Genomic DNA, 13,853 nt, shown 5'->3' with positions numbered 1-13,853 from the left:
AGTCTGCAGATTCCTGCACACACACAGACCGATGCTGAATGTTTTTATTGGAGACATTTAATCACTCTGGAGTACATTAAGATCCGTATAAGGTTATGGCGCAAAATGCAATTATATCATATTAAGGAAATTATTCAATTTCACTAATTTGACCTGTGTGTTATAGTGAGGAATATCATTTATGGATACAGTCATTTCCTTCTCCTTCCCTATTGGGGATTGTTCAGTATTCCCCAGAGGGAGCCTGGAGCTTGAGGGATGACATTTTAGTGCTATGAACACACAAATGCACTCATACACACTTTTCATGTACCACACACACTCCTCCTCCTCCTCCTCATGCTCATGCTTTAATCCCCAACCTGCCCCACCCTGCTGTGAAATCATATCTTACACAAACCCGGTCACATGACCACGATGTGTGCTGTGATTCAATTGACTGTGACCTGACTCCAGCAACATGGGGCAGACATACACAGTATATGGTGCTCTAATACATTTAACACACGTATCCATAGGGGCAATAGGGGTTGTCGGTCTTGTTAATTCCCTGTTTAGACTGTATACTGTAACCATGTATGTGTTTCAGAGCTCTGAACGGATCAATCCTTTGAGTTATGAGTTATACCTGCAGCGATTAAAATTCCTCTTTTTAATTGACACACACTACCTAAAAGCACATTTTCATTGCTATTACACAGCAATTGTGGTCGCTACATCAGCTGATGACAGCAACAGATGCTCTTGCCACCGCTTGAATCCCCTCTCAATACAGAATGCCAATGAGCTGATTCGGATTCAGTGCTGGTATTAATGTTAGATGGTGGCCGATTCCGAGTCGACCCTTCTTACTGTTGCAGCAGAGAACAAGAATTGATTGTGTTGTGCCACGGCGATTCGCCTATGGGAAACAGGGCATCGATTCAAGGCCTGTGATTTATGCCTATCTGAATGGCTTGCCGCATGGGTGACTGAGTGGCACATATTTCACCTGCAGGGTTAGGGATCCGGGTTTCTGTGCTGCAGATGTTTATGGGTTCATATTAGGATCAGTGCACACATCGCAAACTGAGTAATAACACACTGTAGTGAGTAAATACTGTCAGTACAGAGAATATATGGACTGTATTTGAGACCAGGGTCGGCTAAGCTTGGATCATTTGAACTGGAATGGCACTAAGAGGCTGGGCAGAAAATGATGTTAGATTCATTACATTCATTTCATCTGTGTATGCAGACAGCGCAGCCTGCTCCCTCAGCTTATAGGAAAACATAGTGAACACAGTTTTTAAGTATTTGATTCTATATTAAACTGCAAAAGACTGTTTTGAATGTTTTTCCTTATTTAATACAAATTACAGTTACAATGAACATAATATCTGCTTTGATTTTTCCTTTAAAGCTTCACTACTTTAGTGTGGTGATGTCGTGCAGTGGTGGATGATGTTTTATAAAATACAGAAATGGAAAAACACCTTAAAATGACATATCCTATCCACAAAGCTCTGTAACAGTGTTTCTTTAATCACTCTTGGTTGCAGAACAAAAGTATTCTTCACTTCTGCAAAGCTGGATTACCACCTGTGCAAAGTGGGCAACTACCCTAGGGCCCTAGACCTTTGTGTTTCAGCGGTGATTTCATTAGTTTGCTTAGAGATAGGCACAGTAAAGCTGACTGGAATAGATCAGCTGAAATAAATAGGGCCCGTAAGAGCAGCAACTTTAAGGAGTTTGGCATTTTCTTTTTAATATTTAGATGAGAAGATTATCACTCCCTTACTTATCTATTACATATGAAACTAAACAGCCAGGAGACTGTTAGCTTAGCTTAGCACAAAGACTGGAAAAACAGTAAGTAAGTAAAGTAGTCCGGCTTTTTCCAAGGGTAAAAAAAAAAATCCCTATCCAAGCACTAATGTGGATAATGTGCCGGACTATTTCTTGGCTGGGCGCAGTGATTTCTGGAGTCTTATCACCATGAAGTTTCCAGGGACTATTCACAGCACACAACATATTCCCCTTTCCCCTTCCACTTTGTTCTTTATACGGATAAAACAAACAAGATATGATTAAAGTAAATATTCTCAAATACATGTTTGTTTTTTGCCACTCGGCGGCAGCAGAAACAAGCTGTAAACACAACACTGTCATACAGGAGACTGTATCACCTTTGAAGTTGATATGGATACAGCATGTTAGCAAACGGTTGCTTGTTTACACATGCAGCAGTTTTGGAGCAACATTATCACACACTGGGAGTCATGTTTCTGACCACCGGGGAATGTAAGTCTGATACTCATTCTTATTATCTTACTGTTTAACTGCTAAATGTTCAAAGTTCACCATATTCTAACTTTATTTCTGGTGCTGAGTCAGGTTTTTTTTTTTTTTTTTCTAAAAACACTGCGGCTGAAAAACGCCACTATGAGAGCAGAGAACCAACAAGTTTGGAGCCACATAACTAAACAATAAAGCTCTATAAAGCTGTCTCTTAAAATGTGGAATGATTCCTTTTCAACCCAATTTTAGCTTGCCTACGCTGCTTTTCATATATCAAGGCTACAAGATGCAAAATTACAGATAAATGTGTGTTTGACCAACGAGTGGGTTAATAGGCCTCTTCCACAGGAGCCATTTCGACATTAACTAGTATGTTAAACACAGGTGGTCCCAATGATACTAATTAATAACTGAATGTGTTTACCACCATTGTTTCATGACAAAATGGCTGCTGTGAAATCGGTCTATTAAGCCACGCACCTGTATGGCACGTGAACCAGTGTAACTCGCATCTTGATCTCCATCTCACCCACATGCAGGACACAACTACAGTGCCTATTCAAACGGTCCCTCTTATGGCCACACGTGGTCGCTGTTTGCCGCGCACCTCAAAGCAAACCCAGTCCTAATCTCTCCCTCTCTCTCTCCCTCCCTCCCTCCTTCTCCTCCTCTCCTCCTCTCCTCTCTCCACAGCAGCGCGTCTCTCACCGCTCCTTGGATGCCGTGTGACCAGCAGCACTCAGTGGAGAAACCGTCCATCACACCGCCGTCTGCACGCCAGCACAGCAAAAATAAAACCCAAACGATGACATTCTTACAGATACGACACAAGCAAACAATCATTTGACAACTTCCGACCCCGCACCTTGCCTTCGTCGCTCCTTGCTGTAAAGTGGTAAGTGTCTCTTGATTCCTTTTTTTTAATTATTTATTTTGAATTGCACGGCTCGCAGCGCTCAGTTTTCGGTGAGTGATAGCGCCAATGTGAGTAATGCACTTAATAGCAGAGCGGGATGATCGGTTGATGAGCTGAAACTGGGTGCAGTCATCTGAATTTGTCTTTATTGTTACAATTTATAGACCTATTGTGGATGCAATGTGCACTAGATTAGCTGGGAAGATTTGGGTTTCTTCTTTTATACTCTCACCTTTTTAAGCTAAGCAATGCCAAGATGCGCTTGCAGTTTACAGTATCATGCCATCTCCTACTTCATTCAATCTCATTAACTGTCTAAAGGGAATGATATATTCAGATTATATAGACAAGATGATGCACATTACATCTGCAGGAGAGTGATTGTAATGTGACCTAAATACACATTTTCATCTTTTTTTTTTTCAGTTGGCAAGATTGCCAGTAACTGGAATTTATATGAGTAGTCTATTTAGGTTCGACTGGGATTTTTAACAACATTTCTGGAGAAATGGGAAACCAATTGCTTCTATTAATAAAGCTGTGTAGGGACAAACATGTCAGAGGTCGTCTTTGCATTTCTGCTGTGCATCTGTTCTGTGGAAGGGTTGCATGGCAATAAAAAAAAGGCAAAGGGCATAAAGGTGCCTCAGGAAAAGTCAACTACGCACTGTTACCTGTTCTCTGAGCGTGTTTGTATGTGCGAGCGCATGCGACAGTAAAGGGAGAGGGAGTGGATGGGACTGTGGGGGAGAGAATAAGCATATTTTGAGATGCATGTCCTCTGCCAGCACCCAGGTCAGGCCAAGTGCATGCTGAGGTGTGAGATTATATCAGATGGCCACACACGCACACACACACACACACACACACACACACACACACACACACACACACACAAATGTCCAGATCTCAGCTCAAACTGTGTTGCCCACCTGTGGATGGGGGCAGAAACACGTGACTGATCTCTAGAGCGTCTCATGTCTTTCTCTAAATCTTGCTAAGAGCAGTATAAAAGCCGTTGGATGCTTGTGACACGTGTAATTGTTAGTGTTAAACACACAGTGCGAAGCATGGAGCAAGTTTATTAAGTAGCGGGCCCTCCTTGGCCCAATTTAAGGAGAAAGAGAATAATTATCCATGTGCTTAACTCTTCAAATCCTTGCCTGACTCACACTTGATCCTCTGAATAATCCATTGAGACAGAATTGAGACAGTAAAAGCTAGAAAGAGACTCAACCCGGGTACTCGTGGATCGCTATGCTTCTGTCTCTTCATTTAACACAAAACTCAAACATTTAAATGCAGAAGCCATTTTCCCAAAACTATAAAGTATTTTTCTATTTATGTCACATTTGGATGGGTGTGGCCAACAAGCAGATTTAAGACGTGTGGCACACAAGTTCAGAGTTCAAGTTCTTCTGAAATATACAGGTTGAAATATACATGTGCTTGTGTTCAAGTACTAGAGAGAGTTGCGTCAGATAGTACCAGATAAACTGGCTACTCAAAAGGCCAGCCTGACTGTTATGCACTGCATCATCCTCCATCAAAGAGTCTCTGCTCACACGCACACACACACACACACACACACACACACACACACACACACACACACACCATCCTCAGCATTGATAGCTGGAAAGGGCAGAGGCAAAGTCCAGTGCAGCACACACACACACACGCGCACTGACACATCTGACCACACTTCAGATCTGTAGCTGGCAGCTGCTGGTCCTGGTGTTCTTTGAAATGAAAATAAAATGAAAACAACCAAGGGGGCAGAGCAGACACTTATCATAGTAATGAGCAGGCTTCAGTGTATGCGTGTCAGGGCGCATCTTTATGTGTGTTTGTGTGTGTTGCACCTTATGTGGCCATGTACACTTATAGACAACCATCTGTAAAGCACAATTCACTGGCCAACTGGTATGTATCATCAAAGAGAGTGGCTGTGATTGGTCGACAATGGTCGGTCGGTGTCGCTCCTCACTTCCCACTTCACACTGAACTTGCTAATGAGACACTATAGTCTTGTACGAGATGATTTTGCACACTTAAAGTTCAAACGATGTGGATGTGGGTTTTGACCTATATTTTGAAGTTTATATTTACACAGTGTATACACAGTGTCAGGTGACCAGTTGAATGTCACTATACTTTTTCCAAGCTATGCTGGGACTCTGCAACAACAGACCTCAGAAAATCAATTACATTCAACACCTGATACGTGTTTGAGGCTGCTGCAAAGGTGACCTCTATCATATGCACAAGCTATTGGCTCGCCAACATAACACCTGTCTATTCCTCTATGCTCCCTGCTGAAAGAAAAAATAAATGTCCAACAATGTAAAAAAAATTGGTTAGTGTATCTTTTTGTACGTTATAGATTTTTGAGTTAGAAAATGTATTATTTATTCACTTATTTCATATTTATACCCAAAAATAAAGACATAGTGATTTGCTTTAAATTTGACCATTTATCCGTGTGAAAAAACTAGACCAACAAACATTAAAATATGTAGGTTATAATCCTTCATCAACAACATAATCAAACTGCATTTATTGGGATTGAAATTCTACAAAAGAAAAGAGATATGACAAGACAAGAGATGACAAGAGATAATAAAAGACCTTTCTAGGTAATTGCATTGTAATTGTCAATTTGTGTAGTTTATGTTCTGCACAATGGACTGCATGATAAGAAATTAATCTGTAAATTACATGTCCAATCTTACATAGTAATTACTTTGAAAAAAAGTTTAATCTAGACAACATAATTGCATATTATGATTCACAATATTTAAAAAAACACACATGAATGCAGGGGTAGACAGCAATTACAACAAGCCTTGAAATCCAATATATTGACGGCAAATAACACTGACTAGCTAATATCCTATTGTACCAAAAGGCCGCTGTCAGTCTACAGACTCAAACATGCAAGCAACCCAAAAATGAGGTCGCATATAAAAGGAAGCAATGGATTAAAGGCCTGTGATAGAAGTCTTAAAAACATAAGCGGGGAGAGATAAATATACAGCTCTTATCTTGTCCTCCCGCAGGATCTGACTACTTTTCAGTGCACACATCCCTTCCAGAGCTTTAGCAGTAAATAAGACAGGGAGGCGTGCTTTGGTTGACCCCAAGGCCTGTTGTAGCTCCCACCTCGGCACCACACACAACCCAGGCTGTCTAAGCTGGAACTTGGTGATGCAGATGTGGTAAGTGGGGTGAGATCCTGTGTGCCGTTCTGCCCCGGGCTGGCTACCAGAATCCCAGGTGGGATGTAGAGATGGTGGGGGTGGCTGAGGGGTAGGGAGAGAGATGTCACTGACCACATTAGTCACCAGAGAAAGCAGGCCATGAGTCAGGAAAGCTCCCAGTCTCATCCATCACGCCCCTCTTAACCCACTTTCCTTCCCGTCCAGCCACTCTGGCTTTTTATTTTTCTATTTTCTGCTGGCTCTCCATCCGCCTGCTGCTGACGGAGTAACTTTGCCATCCTTCTTTTTGATGGGGATGAAAAGGAGAAGAGGGCACAAAGAGAATGGCTCAGTGCTGGACAGATTGCAGGTGGTGGCAAGAGATGAGGGAAACAAAAGTTTGAGGGTCAGCTTTTGGAGTACAGTGAGTAAAACAGATAGGAATCGGACTTTCTTCTCCCGAAAAACCTTTTTTAGATTTTAAGAGAATAAATATAACAATTAAAGGCAGTTTGTTTAGCGTGTGTCACTGTAGAGGGAGAGAGTAGAAGATAACACAGTAACAAAGTGTGTCTCATTTTCACACCAGATTCCCCATGGTGGTGTACGATAGAAACCCTGTGAGCTGGTGAGACTGCTATGGGGTGATAAGTGATGATATGAGAGAGGTCTCACTTCTCAAAAAGGCTGCTGGCTCAAATCCTGGACGAGGTATTTGATGCAGTGCTGAGACGAAAACATTGTATTGCTAGCTCAGCTGTGGAGGGATTAGTGGGGAACATGACGGAAGCAGGGGATCAGTGAATGAAAATGAAATGATACTCCACAGAGTAGTGATTTGATGGTTATCAATGTGGCTTAATGCCAAAAGTATTTTCACGTAATTGTTATTGTTATAAACAATCTCCAAAGTGTGGGTGTGTGTTTACTGTCTGTCTGCTCCATTAACTAGCATCCCAGTACAGTACATAGCTGAATGGAAAGGAGGTGGTGGGCAATAATGTAATTCCAAATTATTACTTAAGTTAACCAGCTCACGGATACAAGCATAATGGTGTGGGAACTGCCCATGTCAAATATTTTTGTATGCTACATTAAAGCTGCGCTCTGTTGTAGGACACTTGCTAATATTTTTTTTATTGAGAATATATGTTCTTAAAAAGTAGGGCTATGAAAACAAACAAACAATAGTTAACTTGCATAAAAACATAACACTATTTACAGAACTAGCATGCTGAAGTGTTAGCCATGGTTTTTCCTGTGTTCCTTTTATCTATGCTGAGTTGATGCAGGTCAACACAACCAGCGGTAGTGTCATATGCAATTAAAGTATGCATTTAATAATTACTATAATAGATTCTGTTTTCATGACAAATGGTCTTAAAATGTAGTTGTCATTTGCCTTATGATGAGAATGAGATGAAATTTGTTTACTGCTATCACTGGTCACAGGTGTATGCTGCACATTTTAATTGAGCATTTCAGTGTTATATTACATTTTAGACAACCTCAGACAGGCTAATTTGACCATTTAATTCTATCTCTGATAGAAAAAAATGTAAACCTTTACTTCACTGCCATGGCTGATGCAACATGATTCAGTTTGTTTTAATTTGTGTGAAAACATGGTGTGACGGATCGAATTTGTGTCTGCTGTCACAAGGTGATGTAGAGGGAGTGACTCACTGACTCACCTCATTAAAGATTTTATTGGATAAAAATCTGATTGGGCCAATGGGAGAGGCAAAGCGAAAGCTCCTTATGAACTCCTTTTTCTGTTCATTTCACGGCTGTTAGCGTTTGATTCAGATTTGTGTGTGTGTCTGTGTGTGCACTAGGCACAATAATGCTCTGCAAAGTGTGAAATGGGAAATTTGTGAATATTTAATGGCACTGTGACTGTATCTGGTCAATTTGTTTCTGATACACTGTACTCTCTTAGGCAATGTGATATTGAAGAAATCTAATCTGTGTCAGAGCTGAGTGTTTTACAGAAGATTTGGATGTTAATTCAAGTCCGTCAGCCAGGACACCAGTGTCAAAGCCCCTTGTCATTCAATATTTCGGCTCTTTCTTCTCCCACACTCTGGCACGTACATTTAGTGCAGCATATGTGTGTTTGCACTCTGTTGGGTTTCTCTGTGTGTGATTTTGTCTGTGATCCATTTGGCTCTCAGTCGTCGCACAGCCTGGCACTCTTACACGCTCTCTCTCTCTCTCTCTCTCTCTCTCTCCCCCCCGTGTGTGTGTGTGTGTGTGTGTGTGTGTGTGTGTGTGTGTGTGTGTGTGTGTGTGTGTGTGTGTGTGTGTGTGTGTGTGTGGCTGCAAAACCAGCCTTCTGTTTTCTCGCCTTAAGAGACCCCTTACGATCATAGAGATACATCAGCCACACACACAAACGTGACACCAGGCCAAACACAACGGCAGAAGGCACTGGGCCGCCACATACAGTATTGTAACCTGGGAAGTTTCCATGGTAGCCACAACAGGAAGTGCATTACAGCTCCAGCCTGTCCTTGTGCACTGCCGGTGTAATTTGTTCATCTTGGATTTCATTTTAATTCTAGCTGTTTTTCACTCTTTGCACTCATTGCTAACTGCATGTACACAACATAGGATAGAATATTGTATATTGTACACATATGTACCCAATTCTATGTTACTTTTTCTGCTCTTATTGCTAATTCTCAACATCATCTGTCTTAATATATACAGTATCATTTACTGCCACATTTACTGTATTCTTTAATTCAGATTTTGATACCAGTTACCTGAGAGAAATTATGGAAGCACACCTGACCTGTTCAGCCCCTTAATTTAATTGTATGTACTGTACTGTGTTTTTTTTTATAAAAATTAAGTGACACACAGGCTCCTCATGGTAAACACTGGTGGCTGGCATTCAGATAACCACACATGGCAACTTGCCAAGAGCATAGGATGCTGATTATTTAAATTTAATGACATTTGACTGCTGACAAATGACCAACAGTACATAGCGGATTGATACTTTTTTTTAATTCAGTGTAGCTGTGATTCAGTTCAGTTCACTCTCTACTGTCCCTTCGGGGATATTCAGCTTGCAGCAGCCAAAGCACTTGGCAAAAACACATCAAAACAGAGTCATCCAACATTACACACAAAAAAAACGATCATTTCGAAAGAGTGCACTACAGTAAAGCAATTAGTGGAGGCAATAAGTAAAAACAAATTGGTAAAACCAGTGCATGAGAACAGGTTAAAGGAGACAATAAGAGTGATTTTATGGCTTATTGATGACTATGTTGAGACATTTCTCCCCATGGCTTTATATTATTTGTTTTATGACGAGACTCAGACCTACAGGATATCTTTACCATGTACTTTGCAGCTAAATTGTAGGTTAATTAACTGAGCGGCAGTGGCTGTGTGGCCTGCATACTAGAGAGCAGCTTTAAAGAGACCATTAATGGATCGCTCAGCTATATCTAATTACAAGGTTGTGGAATTTGTGTCTATGGGAGAAACTGAAACATTTTTACACTTTGCTTCTCTGCATTGGCTAACACTGACAACATGCAGTTTTCGGTAGTTGAATCACACGGAAGTTTCTTATTTTCTACACTGTAGCTTTGCCAATAGAGTGTTCTGTTAGACAGTTGGTATAATTTTAAATAAGGGAAGACTCAATCTGTGAAATATTTATCTACCAAAAATAATCATTGAAGTGTTAAAGAAAAGGACAATTTGGGAAAAATATGCTGCTTTCTTATAGAGAGTTACATGAGAGGACAGATTCCTCTCTCACATTGTCAGATAAATATCAAGCTCAGCCAACAGCGGCTTAGCTTAGCACAAAGACTGGAAACAAATTGAAAAATCCTCTTACCTGCAAGAAAACAACTCTCTTCTTATCACATTTTATCATATTTGTTGAATCTGCACACTATAAATGACACATTTATGTTCTTCTGTGCATCTTCTTGAACCTAAAGAAAGTGTCTTTCTTTTTTTTTGCTTGCCCTCAAATCTCTGGGCAAACAGCGTGTCTACGCAGAATGCAGCCTTTTTTCAGTGAATGCAGCCTTTTTCAGTAAATGCAGCCTGAAGCGTATTTTAATGCTTCATGTCTATTTTTTTGGTTTTATGCACATAGCTACAGCAGTTGTGTACTGGGCTTTAAGTGCTGCAAAAACCCAAGTGACCTACTGTCCTACTGTGAGCACATGGAGAACTGAAGCTGCTACTCTGCTAACGCGCTGATCACGCTACATCTCTAGTGTAGGCACGGTGTAAGACAAATTAGCAGATCTCGCATAGCAGGGGTCGGTGTGGGGTGGAGACGGGTGGAATCAAGGTGCAGAGGAGGAGCTGATAGCCACCAGGCTGGGTGGAGGCGTTTGGTTTGCTGATGGGAGGAGAAATAAATGAGCTCTGAGATGAGAAGTTAAGAGAGCACAGAGACATATGGCAGGGGAGCTGTCTGGCACTGAGATGAAGATAGATGGGCTCCAGTCGTACCTTTAGGTCAGGCAAAACACTGTGTGGGGACAGGTACATGGTGGCATCTTTAACTGCAGATACAAGAGATAAAAAAAACACAACAAAATGCATTTGTGGTTTAAAAAAAAGTGCTCATGTCCCACCATTAAATATTTTTTAATGTGGTTTGACTTATAAGCTATGGAGTTCACAAAATAACAAACTCCTTTAAAAATGGAGAAATGTTCTGCTTCACAGAATAAAGCACACACAAAGTAACCCCAACCGCATCTCAAGTTTAACATTTTCCCCAACTGACCTGCCCAAGAATAGATAATTCAAAAATGGAAAGTAAATTCAACACTAGCCCCTTCTGACATGTGCTCATACCTGCAGTAAACCGCAAAATATGTTGTTCAGTATAAGGGAAATTTAGTCATGGTTTCTCATAAGCAAGTAAGTAAACCTTGAGCCGAGATTTTCTCAACTGCAAAAAAGGTGACTTTTCAGTGCATTCAAAAATGACTATTACAAAAATCATTCATGTGAATTCTCTCTGGATCCAGGAGATGGTTAACTTAGCTTAAACACTGAAGGGGGCTGTTTGTGGGAGTCTATCCAAAGATAAAAAAAAATGTCTGTGTGCCAGCAACTCCAAAGCTCACTAATTAATGTGTTTGCCTTGTTTATTTAATCTGTGCTAAAATCAAAGGGTAAAAACAACAAGACAACCAGAGGTGCCGGTAGACTGACTTTGTTACCTACCGACAGAGCCAGGCGAGCTGTTTCCTCCTGCTTCCAGACTTTATGCTAACTAAGCTAAACTAACCAAGCTTTATGATATAGTGTAAGTATGTTGTAATTAAGCGTATTTCACATAATATTGAACTATTCCTTTAACAGGATGAATCTAACAATCTCATAAGTAAGCAGGGAAACTTTGGCTCTGTGGATAGGACAACACAGTAACCAATGTCACATGACAGTGTAGATATAACCCATATATACAGTATACATCAGTGTCATATTCTTCTCCTTCTCTTGCTTTTCACTCCATTATTTCTCACAGATCAGGCCCCAGCTTCCTGCAGTGTTTTTCTCTGTCCATTCATTATGAAGCATCGTCTCCTCCCACGTTTCTTTCCCTGTCCTCTGTCTTCCCTCACTTCCCCTCTGTCCTCACTGAAAACAGAGCTATTCTGTTTATCTCCCTTCTCTCAGCAGCCTTCTCCATCCCTCCCTTATCCTCATTTTCTCCTGCTCTACTTGCTGTGTGTTCAAAGTATACAGAGGCCCCCCCAGAGAGCTGAAGAGAAGTGTGCATGGGCTGGAATAGAAAAGAGCGGGTTAGGAGGGAAGAGAGGGAGGGGGAAAAAGAGGGGAAGAAAATAAGGACATATAGGCTCACCTGAATTTCAGATTTTAAACCCGTAACTCCCCTCTCTCCCTCTTTCTTTCCCCTCAGTACCCTTTTCCAGTCAGAACAAATGTCACTGCAGTAGCCCTGTACAAAGCATGCAATCTTCCACCTCCTCCTACTTGGCTGCTATTATCAGTTTCATTACAAAATGCCACAATTTGCCCTTTGCTACATCCGTTCATTGTTCCTCAATAGCATCCACTTCAGTTATTGTGGTAATGCTGAATACATTCCTGCAAAAAGTGCTGGTCAGCAAAAATTTTTTGGATGTAAGCATCATGGTTGTGGTGGCGTCACACGGCAGGGCAATGATGCTGATTTACGGAAGCATAGGGCATTTACATTTGAGTCTTCAATTCCAAAGATGTATGAAGGACAAATTCACTGTACTGAATATGTGTTGTTTATAATTTCCAGTTTTGGGAGTGAGTGTTGAAGTTGCATAAAGAATTTGTGAACCCTTTCCTGCAATCAGTGCCGGATAATATAATATATGCCATGAAATTGAGAACACACATTCACTTTCCCGGCAGGATGAACTCTAAAATTTTGATTGCTATTGGAATGTTACAGGATTCGTAAAGTTATTAATCTGTCCAATACTTCAGTTTATGACCAAAAAACTAATGACATTCCCATTAGCCTCAGCTGTACTCATGCTTACACACTAAACTATGATGGTGAATATGGTACACATTATACCTGATAAACATCAACATATTAGAATTGTTATTAGCACATAGCTCCACTATGCCGCTAAGTACAGCCTCAAAGAGATGCTAGCATCTTGTTAAATGATGATGCGTATAACGTGTGTTGGTGTGTTGAAGAATACAAAAAACCTAAAGAGGACCTTTGTCATCAACTAAAGTTTGCAAGGCACTTATTAAGTAGGTTGTCTTCGACAGAAAAAGACTGCATTGCCGTACTTTCTGTGTAACAAAAAAAAAGAAGACAAAAAAGTTGCAGCAGGGGTCGTAATGATTAACCAAGTGAGAAAGCAGGTGGAGAGAGAAGTTATATGGAAGTGGATGAAGTGAAGAAAGAGAAATATTAAAAAGAAGTGTGAAAGCACGATGTTGGCCACAGTGCATCTACATATTTAATGTGCCCTTGGGCTGTTGGTTTAGCCTCAGTATAATCCCTCTGAAGCCAGGAGAGAGAAAAGGAAAGGAAACAAGGAAAGTAGAGGAGTGGGATATGGCATGACAGAGATGCTGAATAATAATAGTTAGTTTTTTTGTCATTTTTGACACGTCACATTAGGAGAAGCACAGCTGTAAATAATTGATTATGAAGATGATGGTTGAATTCCATTTAGCTGCTTCATTTTCAGGGTCCTGCTATTGTTCATGTTGGCACTCTGGCCCTCTGTCACCGTTTATGTGAATAGAACAGAGCCATTGCCAATGTTGTTATTAACATGTGCTTTTCCTACAATGGCGAAAAAGGCCTATGATGAGAGTTGCAACTCTGCAACCAAAGAGCGTTGCGTGCATCAGTTAGATATTCATAAGTTCATCAGAGTTAGGCGGTACTGTGCGCGCACACACACTGGTTTCCTCCCAGGATT

The 13,853-nt window shown here is 40.9% G+C and overlaps 1 protein-coding gene across 1 annotated transcript in view; it reads left to right on the top strand.

Moving 5' to 3' along the window:
* The first annotated feature begins 2,973 nt into the window (after window positions 1–2,973).
* Window positions 2,974–13,853, top strand: part of rims3 (regulating synaptic membrane exocytosis 3) — a 37,267-nt gene continuing 26,387 nt past the window's right edge. Inside the window, exon 1 of the mRNA XM_051390110.1 lies at window positions 2,974–3,175. The gene's annotated coding sequence lies outside the window, so the exon portion shown is untranslated. The remainder of the gene's footprint in view (window positions 3,176–13,853) is intronic.

The sequence above is a fragment of the Dicentrarchus labrax genome, unplaced genomic scaffold, assembly GCF_905237075.1.
Source record: "Dicentrarchus labrax unplaced genomic scaffold, dlabrax2021, whole genome shotgun sequence".
Taxonomy (NCBI): Eukaryota; Metazoa; Chordata; class Actinopteri; family Moronidae; genus Dicentrarchus; species Dicentrarchus labrax.
The sequence above is the reverse complement of the archived record's forward strand: the minus strand, read 5'-3'. Positions and strand labels throughout refer to the sequence as shown.